This window comes from Panthera tigris, chromosome D1 (genome assembly GCF_018350195.1).
Source record: "Panthera tigris isolate Pti1 chromosome D1, P.tigris_Pti1_mat1.1, whole genome shotgun sequence".
Lineage (NCBI taxonomy): Eukaryota > Metazoa > Chordata > Mammalia > Carnivora > Felidae > Panthera > Panthera tigris.
The window spans coordinates 57,833,204-57,849,251 of NC_056669.1; the positions used below are offsets into that span (position 1 = coordinate 57,833,204).

The window sequence follows — 16,048 nt, forward strand, 5'->3', positions numbered from 1 at the left end:
TGTCCTGTTACTCTTCCTCCATGTTCCTTCATTCCTTACTGCCTTTATACCCTTGTTGGACTACTGCTGACCTCTAAGCAAATGAACTAATGGTTGGTGGGTAGTTAGTTCACAGCAGTTGTCATCTCAGATCATATTGATTTCCAGTTGTTCACTGGACATCTTTGCCTCTGCTTGTTCAAAAATGAATGCCATATTTCACTGCTTACCTAGAAACTCCTTACTTTCTCCTCATTGAGCCCTGTATAGAGTTTCTAAAACCTATCACTTATGACTCTGAAATAATTTCTATGTTCTTTCCTTCTTTTGTATTTCCACTCTTCCTTTTTAGTTCTTGTTTCTATTCTGCCAGTTCATCCTCCAACTTCTCATGAAATGTCATTCTAAAACACAGATATGTCACTTTATTAATTTAATTTTTCGTCGCTCCCTATTTATCTTCATAGCATTTCTTTAGATTATATGGTAGGGCTCAATTTCCATGTTATAGATGAGATAATTGCATTCCTGGAACAGATGGCCTCAAGGTGAAATTAATACTCCTCTTAGCCTTTTGAGGCTAATTACCCTTCTAAAACCTCAGACCCAGGAAGAGAACAGTCTAAAGTCTAACAGTCCTGTCCCTATAGAAATTGTGGGTCCAAGGCATTGAAAATCATATGTGATGAGGATGTTTCCCCAGATGCAATAATGATAAAAATCAACATTTGTTACGTGTTTGTACTCTGGCAAAACATGTATTGTCTTATTTAGTCCTCCCAACAATCCTAGGATATAGTTAACACTAGTATTTCCACTCTACAGAAGAGGAAACTGAAATTAAGTGTGGCATACAAGGCCTCACATGTGCTATGACTTAAAAACCTATGTTCTTAACTATTATATGAAGTTTCTAGGTAGCACTTTGCACATGTTGCTTCCCTAGGAAGGATCATAACTTTGTGTGCTATAAACTTGCTGTTGAGAATTGCCAGTCTAGTGGGCTTTGTGGGTTTGCTCCAGAGAACTAACATATTCTGGTAGAACACTTTGACTGAATAGGTACTTCAATGAATACCTTTATTTCTTTAGATTTCCTTAGTATCCTGTGTCTCATGACAGATCAATCTAAAATGCCACGTAAGACTTATTACCAGCAAAAGGGGGAAGAGGGGCTTTATTGGGACTGTGTTTTCATATAGCTATCTTGTCCATTTGTCTGTCTTCCCATCTAATCGTCTGTTCATCTGTCCATGCAGAGAATGATATCAAGGAGAGATGGTAGAAAGCCTCCAGTGTAAAGTTGGAGACCTGGGTTTTGTTAAGGACCCAATCCATGACCCTAACTTGCCATGTATTTCTGGGGTAGTCCCTTCCTTTCTCTGTGCCTCAGTTTTTGTTTTTGTTTTCCTTCAAAAAAATAAATAAATAAAGGTATTTGGATGCCATGACCATAGGCCTCTTCCAACTAGCTCTCTGCAGCTGGATGTCATAGGTAATATGGCAGTTGTACTTTTGAAAAGTAGCACTGGTACTTTTATATTATATTACAGGCCTCTTCTAAGAAGATAAAATCTGGCTTATATATTTGCATTGCAAATCTAGCCTCTTGTCAGTAACCATTAAAGAGAGGCTCTGATTTATAGCTTCTCTAGAAATGCGTGTTGACTATTTCCTATAGCTTGGGATGTTATATAGCAAGTCTGCCTATAGCAATCCATTTCTAGCAAATTATAACTTTGCTTCAGAGGTATGTGATAATTTAAGATCATTGTATTATGCGGTTGTGAAACTGTAGTATGCAATCAGTTTGTTCAGTGAATAGTTTCCAGGCACACACTGTGTTCCTGACTTTGTGCTAGGTATTAGGAATAAAAGTCTGACAAGACACATCTCTGCTTTCATGGACTTGGCAGGAGTTGGGAGTGTGATATAATTATGTTAAGAGTGTGATAAATACTACAGAAGCTTCCCAGTGAAAGTGACATCTAATTGAGCCCTGAAGAGAAGAGGAGGAATTACCCAGATTAAGAGATAGGGTAGATCAGGGAGAACCCCTGAAGATGGAGAAAGGATGGTATTTCAGTCAGGCACAGCGAACAGCAGTGTTGGAAAGACTCAGAGGCAAGAAAGTATGGCATGTTCAGGGGAACTCAAAAAAGATAATACCTGCTGGATTATAAAGTGTGAAGGCAGGAAAAGGCTATTTTAAGATTACAGCCATTTTAGGTATCCCTTCTGGATTGGGAAATAGCATGATGTCATAGAAAAGACTAGACTTGGGATCTAAAGACCCAGGTTTTAGTCTTTGGCTTGCCACTAGCTATCTATGGGATCTTGAAAAATTATTTAACTTCTCTGATTCTTAGTAATTGTTAACTCTTGCACCATCCTTTTAAGCTGTAAAACTGCTGCACTATGAAAGCTTTCTTAATTCTTCTGCAAAGCAGAATGACATCCTTGCTCTGTTTAAACACTTTTAGTATAGCACTTTTATTATAGTAATTTTTATTTGCAGATGTTTCCCCATTAAAAGGTGAGTTCTTTTAAGGGCAGAGAAATGACAATGTAAGTCCCAACTACTTGTGATGTTTAATGGATACTTGGATTGTATATTAAGGGAGTTTCCCTCTGAAATTTGTTTGCCCTTAGAAAAAAAAACCCTGAGAAGAAATCTTGTATTATTTGCAAACATGTGACTGGAGAGACAATTTTGTTATGTTTTTGATGAGCAAAAAAGCCATTTTCTTTTTTTTTTTTTAATATAATTTATTGTCAAGTTGACTAACATACAGTGTATACAGTGGGCTCTTGGTTTTGGGGGTGGATTCCTATGATTCATCGCTTATATTAAAAAAGAAAAAAAGCCATTTTCTTAAAGCTGTTTCGGTGGACTGAATGCTCTGGTGGTTAGAATGTGACATTTTGCAGATGAGCATATCATTTACAGGCAGGCAGGCACAAGAGGTGGTTGTTGAAGTTTTACATGAAAAGAGCTTTCTGTTAACAGTGGAAACCTTTTTGATATTGAGATCCTCTTAGCAGATCCTAGAAATCAGAGTTCTCCTCCATTTCACCTTTAAATTGAAACGTTTTCTAAGATGAAATGATATATACAGAGCTGTAAAATGGAAATCTAATGGGCAGTTTGATTACATTTGGCAGACGTATAAAGAAGCAGACATCTATTATAAAAACTGGCCTTCCTTGTGTATCATCATACTGATAAAATTAAGGGGAAAAACCCACTGAAATGGACTTTTCTTAAATTTGTTTGCTCAGAAGAAGCAATATGTGATATGAAACTGTTGAATTCCAATAAAGGTTTATTTTTATTTACCCATTAATTCATTCATCTTGCCTAATCAACAGATGTTTACTGAGCACCCTGCTTTATACCAGGCCCTTTTCTAGAAATTTAGGAGTGGATAAAACATATGGTCCCTTGACCTCATGGTGCTTCAAATGTAGCAGGAAGAAAAGAGTTGCACAAGCAAATTACAGCTGCAACGAGTATTTATAACAGAAGTTCAGAGAGCTCTGGGATCATAAAATGGCCTGTAGTCATGCCCTATCTGGCCTTCTGAGATTCTTCATAAGAACTGTGTAGACACAACTGAGAAATGAGTATAGGATGATAATATCCTTATCATGTTTCACTTAGATTCTGTGCTCCAGTTGTTCAGAGCTGCTTGACATCCTGCCTTGCTCGCTCATGACTTAGTTTCATGAATGTCCTTTCCTTTGCCTTCTGTAGAATTCCCCTCATCATTCAAAACAGATCGAATGACAGTTTTTTAAATCTTCAACATCTCTCCCTCAAATAGAACTAGGTTCAGCTACAACAGTCTAAAATAACAGTGGGTTGGAAATATAAGGTTTTATTCTCTCATGTAAAAGAAGTACAGAGGTAGGCAGTCCAGGCCTGACCTGATTGTTCCATGAAATCATCAAGGACACAGGCTCCTTCTACCATCCTTGATTTGAGACTTCTATTCTCAAGGTTACATCATGGAAGAGAAGGCTGATGAATTCCAATCCATTGTGTCCTAATTCTAGATAGCAGGAAGGAGTAAGTGGAGAAAGCTGGGCCTGCAGATAACACTGTTCCCTTTAAGTAGCCTTTAATAGAAGGCTAACGATATTTGAATTGTATCTCATTGAGCAAAACTAATTACATAGCCACACCTAACTACAGGAGGCACTAGGAATTAGAATCCTTTAACTGAGTGTTTTGCCACCTAGTGGTAGTTCTAGCGTTCTTTCCCTGACTACCATCCTTTAGTTAGTTATAAATTCTAAACACTCAATATAATAACAGTACTGTATTGCTTTTAGTTGTCAATTTCTATGTCTGTTTCTTTCTTATAAATACCTCAGGAATAGAAATTGTGTCCTGTTATCTCTAACACTTTGCACAGAGCCTGGCACAGGAGGTATCTTCATGTGTATAAAATGAAGGTGTTGAACTAAATGACAATACTTTTAGCTTATAAAAAATCTGGAACTATTTCTTGAAACACTAATTTGTATTTTTAAACCACTTTATTGAGATATAACTTATATATGATAATATTCACCCTTAAGTATACAATTCAGTGATTTTAGTAAATTTACAGAATTGTGCAACTATCACTAAAATCACTAAAATGGTTTTAGACCATTTTTATTACCCTATAGAGATCTCTTGCTCCCATGTGCTATCAATCCCCATTCCTACTCCAAATCCCAGGTAACCAAAGATCTGTCTGCCTCTATAAATTTGCCTTTTCTGAACATTTCATATAAATAGAATAATATAGTATGTGGTCTTTTGCTCCAGCTGCTTTTATTGCATGATATTTTCAAGGTTAATTCATGTTGTGATATGTATCATTGGTTTTTTCCTTTTTCTTGCTGATATTTTCTTTGTTGTTTTGGGAATTAAATGTATATCTTAATTTATTACAAATTATTGTATTTATTACAGTCTGCTTCACATATAATCTACTCAGATACAAACTAAATGAATTTCAGTAAAATATAGAAACTTTGTTTCAATATAATTCCATTCCCCCCTCTCCTTTACTTGTTTTTATATAAGTCAAATCTTTATATATAATATGCCCAATAATACAGTTTTGGAGTTATTGTTTTCATAAATTTAAAAGACAGTATATAAGAGAAAAATATTTATACTTTTTACCTACATAATCACCTCTACAGGTGTTCTTTATTTTTTCACGTGGATTTGAATTACACTCTGGTACCATTTCCTTTCAGCCTGATAGCCTCAGTATTTCTTTAGTATTTTTATTTATTTATTTATTTGTTTGTTTGTTTGTTTGTTTTAATTTATTTTTTATTTTATTTTTTAAATTTACATCCAAGTTAGTTAGCATATAGTACAATAGTGATTTCAAGAGTAGATTCCTTAATGCCCCTTACCCATTTAGCCCATCCCCCCTCCCACAACCCCTCCAGTAATCCTTTGTTTGTTCTTCATATTTAAGAGTCTCTTTTTTTTTTAATTTTTTTTTAATGTTTATTTATTTTTGAGACAGAGAGACAGAGCATGAACAGGGGAGGGGCAGAGAGAGAGAGGGAGACACAGAATCTGAAACAGGCTCCAGGCTCTGAGCCATCTGCCCAGAGCCCGACGCGGGGCTCGAACTCAGGGACCGTGAGATCATGACCTGAGCCGAAGTCGGACGCTTAACCGACCAAGCCACCCAGGCGCCCCAAGAGTCTCTTCTGTTTTGTCCCCCTCCCTGTTTTTATATTATTTTTGCTTCCCTTCCCTTGTGTTCATCTGTTTTGTGTCTTAAAGCCCTCATGTGAGTGAAGTCATATATTTGTCTTTCTCTAATTTCACATAGCTTAATACCCTCTAGTTCCATCCACGTAGCTGCAAATGGCAAGATTTCATTCTTTTTGATTGCCGAGTAATACTCCATTGTATGTATGTATATATATGTATGTATATATGTATATATATATGTATATATATATATGTATATATACATATATACATATATATATATATATAAATACACACACACACACACATACATATACACACACACACACACCACATCTTCTTTATCCATTCATCCATCAATGGACATTTGGGCTCTTTCCATACTTCGGCTATTGTTGATAGTGCTGCTATAAACATTGGGGTGCGTGTGCCCCTTCGAAACAGCATACCTGTATCCCTTGGATAAATACCTAGTAGTGTAATTGCTGGGTCGTAGGGTAGTTCTATTTTTAATTTTTTGAGGAACCTCCATACTGTTTTCCAGAGTGGCTGCACCAGTTTGCATTCCACCAGCAGTGCAAAAGAGATTGTCTTTCTCTGCATCCTCGCCAACATCTGTTGTTGCCTGAGTTGCTCATGTTAGCCATTCTGACAGGTGTGAGGTGGTATCTCATTGTGGTTTTGATTTGTATTTCCCTGATGATGAGTGATGTGGAGCATTTTTAATGTGTCAGTTGGCCATCTGGATGTCTTCTTGGAGAAGTGTCTATTCATATCTTTTGCCCATTTCTTCACTGGATTATTTGTTTTTTGGATATAGAGTTTGATAAGTTCTTCATAGATTTTGGATACTAACCCTTTATCTGATAAGTCATTTGCAGATATCTTCTCCCATTCTGTTGGTTGCCTTTTAGTTTTGCTGATTGTTTTCTTCGCTGTGCAGAAGCTTTTTATTTTGATGAGGTCCTAATAATTCATTTTGCTTTTGTTTCCCTTGCCTCTGGAGACGTGTTGAGTAAGAATTTGCTGCGGCCAAGAGCAAAGAGTTTTTTGCCTGCTTTCTCCTAGAGGATTTTGATGGCTTCCTATCTTACATTTAGGTGTTTTATCCATTTTATTTTTGTGTATGGTGTGAGAAAGTGGTCCAGGTTCATTTTTCTGCATGTCGCTATCCAGTTTTCCCAGCACCATGTGCTGAAGAGACAGTCTTTATTCCATTGGATATTCTTTCCTGCTTTGTCAAAGATTAGTTGGCCATACGTCTGTGGGTCCATTTCTGGGTTCTCTATTCTGTTCCATTGATCTGAGTGTCTGTTTTTGTGCCATCTTTAGTATTTTTAGAAAGGCAGGTTGCTGCCAGTGAATTATCTCAGTCATTATATGGGAATGCCTTTATTTTTGCCTTCAGTTTTGAATATAGTTTTGCTGGGGTTATAAATCTTTTTTTAAGGAGGATATTTAATTTTTAATTTATTTTTTTAATATTCATTTTTGAGAGAGAGAGAGAGAGGGAGAGTGCAAGCGGGGGAGGGACAGAGAGAGAGGGAGACACAGCATCTGAAGCAGGCTCCAGGCTCTGAGCTGTCAGCACAGAGCCCAATGTGGAGTTCAAACCCACGAACTGCTAAATCATGGCCTGAGCTGAAGATGGATGCTTAACCCACTTAGCCACCCAGCTGCCTCTATTTTTTATTTTTATTTTATTTTTTGAGAAAAGTTGACACAGTGTTAGATATTTTAAGTATACAACTCAGTGGTTTGATAAGTTTATACATTATACTATGTTCACCCAAGTATAGCTATCATCTGTCCCATTATAATGCTATTACATTGTCACTGACTGTATTCCTCATGCTCTGCTTTATATTCCCCTGACTCACTCATTCCATAACTGGAGGCCTGTATCTCCCTCTCCTCTCCACACCCTTTTGCCCAGCCCTTCCAACACCCTCCCCTCTGACAACTATCAGTTTGTTTTTTGTTTATAGTCCTGATTCTGCTTTCTGTTTTATTTATTTTTTATAGATTCCATTTATGAATGGAATCATAATGATATTTGTCTTTCTCAGTCTGCCTTATTTCACTTAGCATAATACCCTCTAGGTCCATCCATGTTGTCTCAAATGGCATGATCTCATCCTTTTTTATGGCTGGGTAGTATTCCATTGTATATGTGTGTGTGTATATATGTTTTCTTTACCCATTTGTCTATTTATGGACACTTAGGTTGTTTTCATGTCTTGGTTATTGTAAATAATGCTACAATAAACATAGGGGTGCATATATCTTTTTGAATTAGTGTTTTCATTTTTCTTGGGTAAATACCCAATAGTGGAATTATTGGATCATATATCTTTAATTTTTTGAGGAACCTCCATACTGTTTTCCACAGTGACTGTATCAATTTGCATTACCACCAGCAGTACATGGGGGTTCCTTTTTCTCCACATGCTTACCAACATTTGTTGTTTCTTGTATTCCTGATTTTAGCCATTCATACAGGCATGAGATGGTATCTCATTGTGGTTTTGATTTGCATTTCCCTGTCAGTGACTGATACTGAGCTTTTCATGTATCTGTTGGCCATCTTTATGTCTTTGGGAAAATGTCTGTTCAGGTCCTCTTCCCATTTTTTAATCAGATTGTTGTTTGTTTGTTTGTTTTTAATTTTTTTTGCTTTTTTTTGGTGTTGTATAAGTTCTTTTTAAAAAAAATTTTAATGTTTGTTTATTTTTGAGAGAGAGAGAGAGACAGGGCACAAGTGGGGGAGGGGCAGAGACAGAGAGGGGGACACAGAATCTGAAACAGGCTCCAGGCTCTGACCTGTCAGCACAGAACCTGATGTGGGGCTCAAACTCATGAACTGTGATATCATCACTTGAGCTGAAGTCAGTTGCTTAACCCAGTGAGCCACCCAGGCGTCCCAAGTTGTATAAGTTCTTTATATATTTTGGGTATCAGATCCTGATCAGATACATCATTTGCAAGTATCTTCTCCCATTCAGTGTGTTGTCTTTTCATTTTGTTGATGGTTTCCTTCACTGTGCAAAAGCTTTTTATTTTGATGTAGTCCCAATAGTTTATTTTTGCTTTTGTTTCCCTTGCCTTAGGAAACATATCTAGAAAAATGTTGCTATGGCTGATATTAGAGAGATAACTGTGTTCTCTAGGATTTTTATGGTTTTAAGTCTCACATTTATGTCTTTATTGTTTTGTGTTTGTTTTTGTGTATGGTGTTCAGAAGTGGTCCAGTTTCATTCTCTTATATGTAGCTGTCCAGTCTTTCCAGTACCATTTATTGAAAAGACTGTCTTTTAGCCATTGTATATTCTTGTCTCCTTTATCATAGATTAATTGACCATGAAATGTGGGTTTATTTCTGGGGTCTTTATTCTGTTCCTTTGATCTGTGTGTCTGTTTTTTGTGCCAATACCGTACTTGTTTTGATTACTACAGCTTTATAGTATATCTTGAAATCTGGAATTGTGATACCTCCAGCTTTGTTCTTTCTCAGGATTGCTTTGACTTTTCAGGCTCTTCTGTGGTTCCAAGGGGGTTATAAATCTTGATTAATATGTTTACTTTTTTTTGTTTTAGCACATTTTATATATCATTCCACTGCCTCTAGCCTCCATTATTTCTGATGAGAAGTGAGCTGTTAATCTTGTTCCCTTTTATCTGACAGATTGTTTTCTCTTGCCACTCTCAAAAATTTCTCTTTGGCTTTCTGCAGTTTTTACTGTGATGTACACAGGTATGGATATTTTTTGTGTTTAGCCAACTTGGAGTTCATTATCTATCTTACATGTGTAGTTTAATGTTTTCTTTCTTGTTTTTTTAATTTGAGAGGGAGGGAGAGAGAGCATGAGCAGAGCAGGGCAGAGGAGCAGAGAGAGAGAGAGAGAAAATTTCAGGCAGGCTCCATGCCCAGTGTGGAGCCAGAAACAGGACTTGACCCTCAGCCGAAATCATGACCTGAGCCGAAATCGAGTTGGACCCTCAACCAGTGAGCCACCCAGGCACCCCTATTTGTTTTTAAAATCAAATTTGGGAAGCTTTTAGCCATTATGTCTTCAAATATTTTCTGCTCATTTTTTTTTTCTTTCCTCTTTCTGGAACTCCCATTACTTACATGTTGGTTTGATTGATATTTCCTACAGGTCACTCAGTTTATTTTTATTTTTGTTTTTCAGATTGTATAATCTATATTGATCTGTCTTTGGATTTGATGATTTTTTTCTCTGTCAGCTCAGATTTGTTGTTGAATCCTTGAATATTTTATTTCAGAATACAGTTTCCATTTGGTTCTTTTATTTTTATAATTTCTATATGTTGATATTCTCTATTTGATGAGTTATTATGATCATACTTTCATTTAATTCTTTAAATATGGTTTCCTTTTATTAATTTATAATAGCTGTTTTAAAATATTTATCTGCTGATTCCAATATCTGGGCTCCCTTGAGTCAGTATCTATGGTCTTTTTTTTTTTCCTTAGTAAATGGGGCACAACTTCACTGTTTCTTTGCATGATTCTTTTTTTTTTTTTTTTTTTTTTTTTTTTGGTTGAAAACTACATGTTCTAGATAATATATTGTAGCAACTCTTGATTCAGATTCTTCCCCCTTGGAGGTTGGGGGATATTGTTGCTGGGTGTTTTTGTTTATTTAGTAACTTGCTTAGACTATTCTGTAGTGACTATCTCTTCTGCAGTGTGTGACTACTGATGTCTTTTTTTTAAACATGAATATTTAGTTATTTATTTAACATGAATGTAGTTTATTCTGGTCACACTTTTAAAACTATTGTTTTAATTTTTAAACTTGGCTTCTTAAAAGTCACCCCTGGGTCAGTGTAGATTAGTGGTCAATGATTGGCTTAACCCCTAGGCCAGGAAATTTTGTACTCTTTGCTATAGGATCTGTTTGTCATTTGGGGAATGCATTCAAATTTCAGACAACTTACAATTCTGCATCAGCCTTTAGTTTCAGTGTGTTCAAGGCCTTACATTCACATAGAGTCAGTAGATAGCTAGGACCCTCTCCAGTTTCTCCTTAGCAACTGTGAAGTTTTACCACCAGGGATCCCATAGTAGGTCTTACCAAGACCCATTATGGCTGTTTGGTTCCCTAGTATGCCCTTTTAAATTTCTGGTTTATCTGCTCTGTTGCCTGCCCTACCTAATACTAATAGTATGACCTTTGTCTAGCTCCAGTAGTGGCCTTCCTGGATTGTTTACTATTGTTCCTCAGATTGTCACCCTATTGTGATGCTGGGCAGTATCCAGAGCTGATTTTCTATGCTCAGCTTCAGATTAAATCAGCCCACTCTGGCTCCAGTCATCCTCTTGGCCTGGCCTGGCCTGGCCTGCTCTGACAGAATTACTCCCAGGAAGCTGGGGGTTGGGAGATAAGGGCAGCTCTAGGCTAAAATGCCACAGATTCTCACGTTCTTAGTATGGTTCAATAATTTTTCCTGAATAATCCTTTCTCAATTTGATGTATGTATGCCTTTGGTTAATTTTCAGAGGCCTGAATTGGTTGTTTTTGACAATTTTATCCAGTTTTGTTGCTTTTTAGGGAGAAGGTTTGCTGAGCAATTTAAGCATTCCAGAATTTCTGTCTCCTTGTATTATTTTTGGCATCTTTATTTTTATTGAACTTTAAAAATTCCCCAGCTAGACCATAACCTTCTTTGGGCAGACACCATCTTTCTCTTTTCTGTACAGTACCCATCCAAAGTGCAATAAACATTTGAGCTTTCATTCCTTTATCTGTCAAATGAAGTTAATTTGCATTGCTTACCTCAAAGTATCAAGTGAAATAGTAGTTAAAATTTTCATAAACTGTAAAACACTTTGTAAATGGTAAAATTCTTTGAAAATTTTAAAGTAGTTTGCAAGCTACAACACTAATTTTTAATGCTGCAACCTGTTGTGCATGTAGTACTTCCAAGTACTCATCCTGAATCCATGGGCTTTTTTTTTTCCTTGTCATTTTATGCTCATAGGTTTTACTGTTGGTTTGAAAGAAATAGTTCGCGTGTTTTTTGGGGGAGCAGCAACAGGTCACTTGCAGAACAGTCTGGGTATGAAAGCTGCTAGCTGCACCAGGAGGGAAGTTTTTAGGACCTGTTTTCTCTCTCACATGTTATTCTGGCTCACCACTGCTTATTCTGCAATTAGAGGGGTGAACTACCAATGGAGGCTTCTATGGACAATGGAAATAAATACTGGGGAGATGTGGAGCCAAGTAGTTCACTGGGATATGCCAAGAAGTGGCAAGCACTTTGACGCTTTTTTCAGAGTTGTCTTTTGGAGAATATGAAGGATGGTTCATTATTCATTCAACTACTATGTATTTAGTGTCCGTTCTGTGCTGGGTAATATTTTGGGTGCTGGGGATACAAGACAAACAGAATCCATATTCTTATGGAACTTACTCTAATTGGGGAGAAAATAAATAGGTAAGAAAATATATAAGGTAGTGATAGGTATCAATAGGAAAGGTAAAACAGGATGATGGGACAGAGAATAACATCTTTGGAGGAAGTATTTTAGGTAGGTGGGTTAAGGTAAAGAAGTCATTTCTGGTAAGAGATGAGACCTGATTGAAGTGAGGGAGTATACTATTTGGATATCTGGGGGAAGGGCATTCTGGGTGGGGGGAAGAGCAAGTGCAAAGATCCTGAGATGTAAGCATGCATGCTGTGTTCAGAGAACAAGGAGGTCATTGTGATTGGAGTGGAGAAAGCAAGGCAGTAGTAGTAGTAGGAGTTGCAATCAGAGATGTGGGCATGTGAGGTCAGATCATAGAAGGCCTTGTAGACTTTTATAAGGATTTTGGATTTTATTCTGAATAAGATGAGAAGGAAGCTATTACACAGTTGTGTTCGCTGGCACAAGAAATGTAGACTTGCTGTGGTTCAGCCCCAGGAAGCAGGGGCAATTCCATACTTGGCTCTGGAGAGATAGCTAGGAAGGATGTGCACAGTGGGCACTTACTTTTCTTACTAAAGAAGTGAAATCAGGTCGGATGGGTAGGGAGTGTATGGCAGCTGAGATTGTAGAAGTCAGGCAGGCAGTGCTTTTATTCTCTTGTAACTGACTGTGTGTGCCCCGCTGGGACCCAGCAGGTAGATATGAACTGCCTCCATGAGAGGAATCTGTCAAGGTCACAAGGGATCCTGAGTTAAAGGGAAGGGCTCAGGGCCTGCCATTCCAGAGGAGAATCTAGTGCTGGGTTTGGGAGACTAGGAACTTCATCTCGCATGGTGGAAGTAGCTTAGACATTGGAATCAGACAGACCTGGTTATGAAACTGACCTTTCTCAATTCTTAGTAATGAGACTTTGGATAGTTTGCTTTATTTCTCTAGACTTAAGTTTATTTATCTATAATACAGTGAAAATAATACCTATATTGCAAGATCACTGTGACCTTTTAAGACTTATAGGGACTTAATAAGGTAAGTCTCTAGCGCAGTGCCTGTCACCTGGTAGATGTTCAGTAAATAGTAGCTGCCGGTAATAGAGGTAATATTTATAATATTGGTAGTGGTTAATCCCTACACAATACCCATTGTGTATCAATCATTGTAGTAATGTACTATCAATCATTGATAGATTGTACTATCAATCAGTAGTAGTATTCTTAGGTATCACAAATTTAAGTCCAAATCCAAATTTGTTTTTCACTCCCAAACATGCTCTCTTCATAGTTCTCATCCCAGTAAGTGGTTATTTTTATTATTCCAATTTCTCAAGTTAGCTTTGGAGTCATCCTTAATGTCTTTCTCCTTCTCATACTCCATATTCAATCCATTGGTAATTTCTGTCAGCCTGTTCTTCAAAATATATCCAAAATATGACTACTTTCCACCACCACTATCACCACTGCTACCACCCTGTTTCAAGCCACCATTATTCTTCATCTGGATTATTTCAAATAGCATCCTGACTAATTTCCCTTTTCCATTTGCCTTCCTGCCATCTGATCTCAGCTCAGCAGCCAAAGTAGTCTTAAAATGAAGTCAAATCATGTCACTCTTCTGCGCAAAATACGCCAGTGGCTTCTTATTTCAAATAAAAAACAAATTCCTTATACTGGTCTACAAGGCTCTGCATGATTTGGCCCTTATTACCTGTCTGATGTCACTGTCTACTCTTTTCCCTTTCATTTGCTGCTTTCTAGCTAAAGTGGCCTCCATGGTGTTTCTCAGACATAGTTCCACTTCAGGGCATTTGCATTTGCTGTTTCCTCTACTTGGACAGTTTCCTCTCAGCTGTATGGCTTGCTTCTTCAACTTATTCATTGCTTAGATGTCACTCAATGACACTCTAGCCATTTAAAAAATTGCACTTCCCCTCCCCCGGCCAGCACTCCTTGTCTACCCTCAGTGGATTTCTCTATTGCATTTACCACTATCTGATATACAATATATTTTACTTTTTAGAAAATTTTGTCTCTCCTCCTCTCCCAGCTCAAGTGTAGGTAGGAATATTTGTTGTTCTTCTATCAAGTTTATGTGGGACAAATGACATTTGGGAAAGAGAGTCTCAGGCATTGTCTTCAAACTATTTGGGCTTCAAAATCTCCTTGGAAACATAAATGCATAGATTCCTAAGCCCTATCCCATAGAGCATAGAGAATATTGTACACCATGTGAAAGAATTTGGATTTTATTCCCAAAGCCTTTGAGGAGAGTAACCCATCCAACCTTTGTTTTAATAATGAATATCAAGGGGCGCCTGGGTGGCGCAGTCGGTTAAGCGTCCGACTTCAGCCAGGTCATGATCTCGCGGTCCGTGAGTTCGAGCCCCGCGTCAGGCTCTGGGCTGATGGCTCGGAGCCTGGAGCCTGTTTCCGATTCTGTGTCTCCCTCTCTCTGCCCCTCCCCCGTTCATGCTCTGTCTCTCTCTGTCCCAAAAATAAATAAAAAACGTTGAAAAAAAAATTAAAAAAAAAATAATGAATATCAAGGATGAGGTAGACTGGGTTAGAATGTGGAAAAATAGACTTCTTGGCACTGTTGTAGTAGTTTAGACAAGAGATGATGAAACTTCAAACAGGGGCAGTAGGGTTTTTTGGGAGCTCATGATCAGGTGTGAAAGAGTGGGTGGCATTTAGGATAACTTCCAGGTTTTTGTCTTAGGTGCTAGGTGGATGGATTGTCAGTAACTCTGAGACAGGCAATACAGGATGAAAGAATGGGGCTGGGAAAAGATTCTGAGTTTACTTTTGGGTATGGTGGGTTTGAATTGCTTAAGGAGTGATCAGGAAGAAATGTTATGAAAGTAGGGTGTATGTGGGTGTGGATGTGTGGTTGAGTGTTACGTTATAATAATTATTGTGAGAAAATGTGGATTTGGAAGTTATTAGGTTTCATGTGTCATGAACTAATCTAGGCAACCATTAATCTACCTTTGTCTCTATAGGTTTGCCTATTCTTGAAATTTCATATAAATGGAATCATGTAATATGTGACCTTTTGTGACTGGTTTCTTTCACTTAATGTAATGTTTTCAAGATTCATTTATGTTGTATCGTGTATCAATACTCCATTTCTTTTTATTGCCAAATATTTCATTGTATGGATGTATCACATTCCATTTATCCATTCACCAGTTGAACATTTAGGTTGTTTCCCTCTTTTGTTTTTGTTTTGAGAGAGAGAGTGAGGTGGGGGAGGGGCAGAGAGAGACTCCCAAGAAGGCTTCATGCAGAGTTTGATCCCTGACTGACCATGAGATCATCCTGAGCTGAAATGAAGAGTTACATGCTTCGGGGCACCTGGGTGGCTCAGTTGGTCGAGGGTCCAACTTCGGCTTAGGTCATGATCTCACAGTTTGTGAGTTCGAGCCCCACGTCAGGTTCTGTGCTGACAGCTCAGAGCCTGGAGCCTGCTTCGGATTCTGTCTCCTTCTGTCTCTGCCCCTCCCCACTTGTGCTCTGTCTCTCTGTCTCTCAACAATAAATAAATGTCAAAAAAAAAAAAAAAAGTTGCGTGCTTCACTGACTAAGCCACCCCTGTTTCCATCTTTTGACTATCATGAATAATGCTGCTGTGAACATTCATATGGACATGTGTTTTCATTTCTCTGTGGTATATACCTAGGAGTGGCATTGCTGGATTATATCGTAACTCTGTTTAATTATTTGAGGAACTATCAGATTTATTTCTAAAGTGACTGTGTCGTTTTACATTCCCACCAGCTTTGTATGAGGGTTCCATTTTCTTCACACACTTGTCAACACTTTTTGTTATCTTTTTATTTTAGCCATTTAGTGTAGAGAAGTAGTATCTCATTATATCATTTATATAACTTCTTT

General features: G+C 37.6%; 1 protein-coding gene across 7 annotated transcripts in view; it reads left to right on the forward strand.

The window, feature by feature from the left end:
* FAM168A (family with sequence similarity 168 member A) overlaps positions 1 to 16,048 on the forward strand; it is a 235,021-nt gene that overhangs the window by 155,278 nt on the left and 63,695 nt on the right. The gene's annotated exons all lie outside the window — the stretch shown is intronic.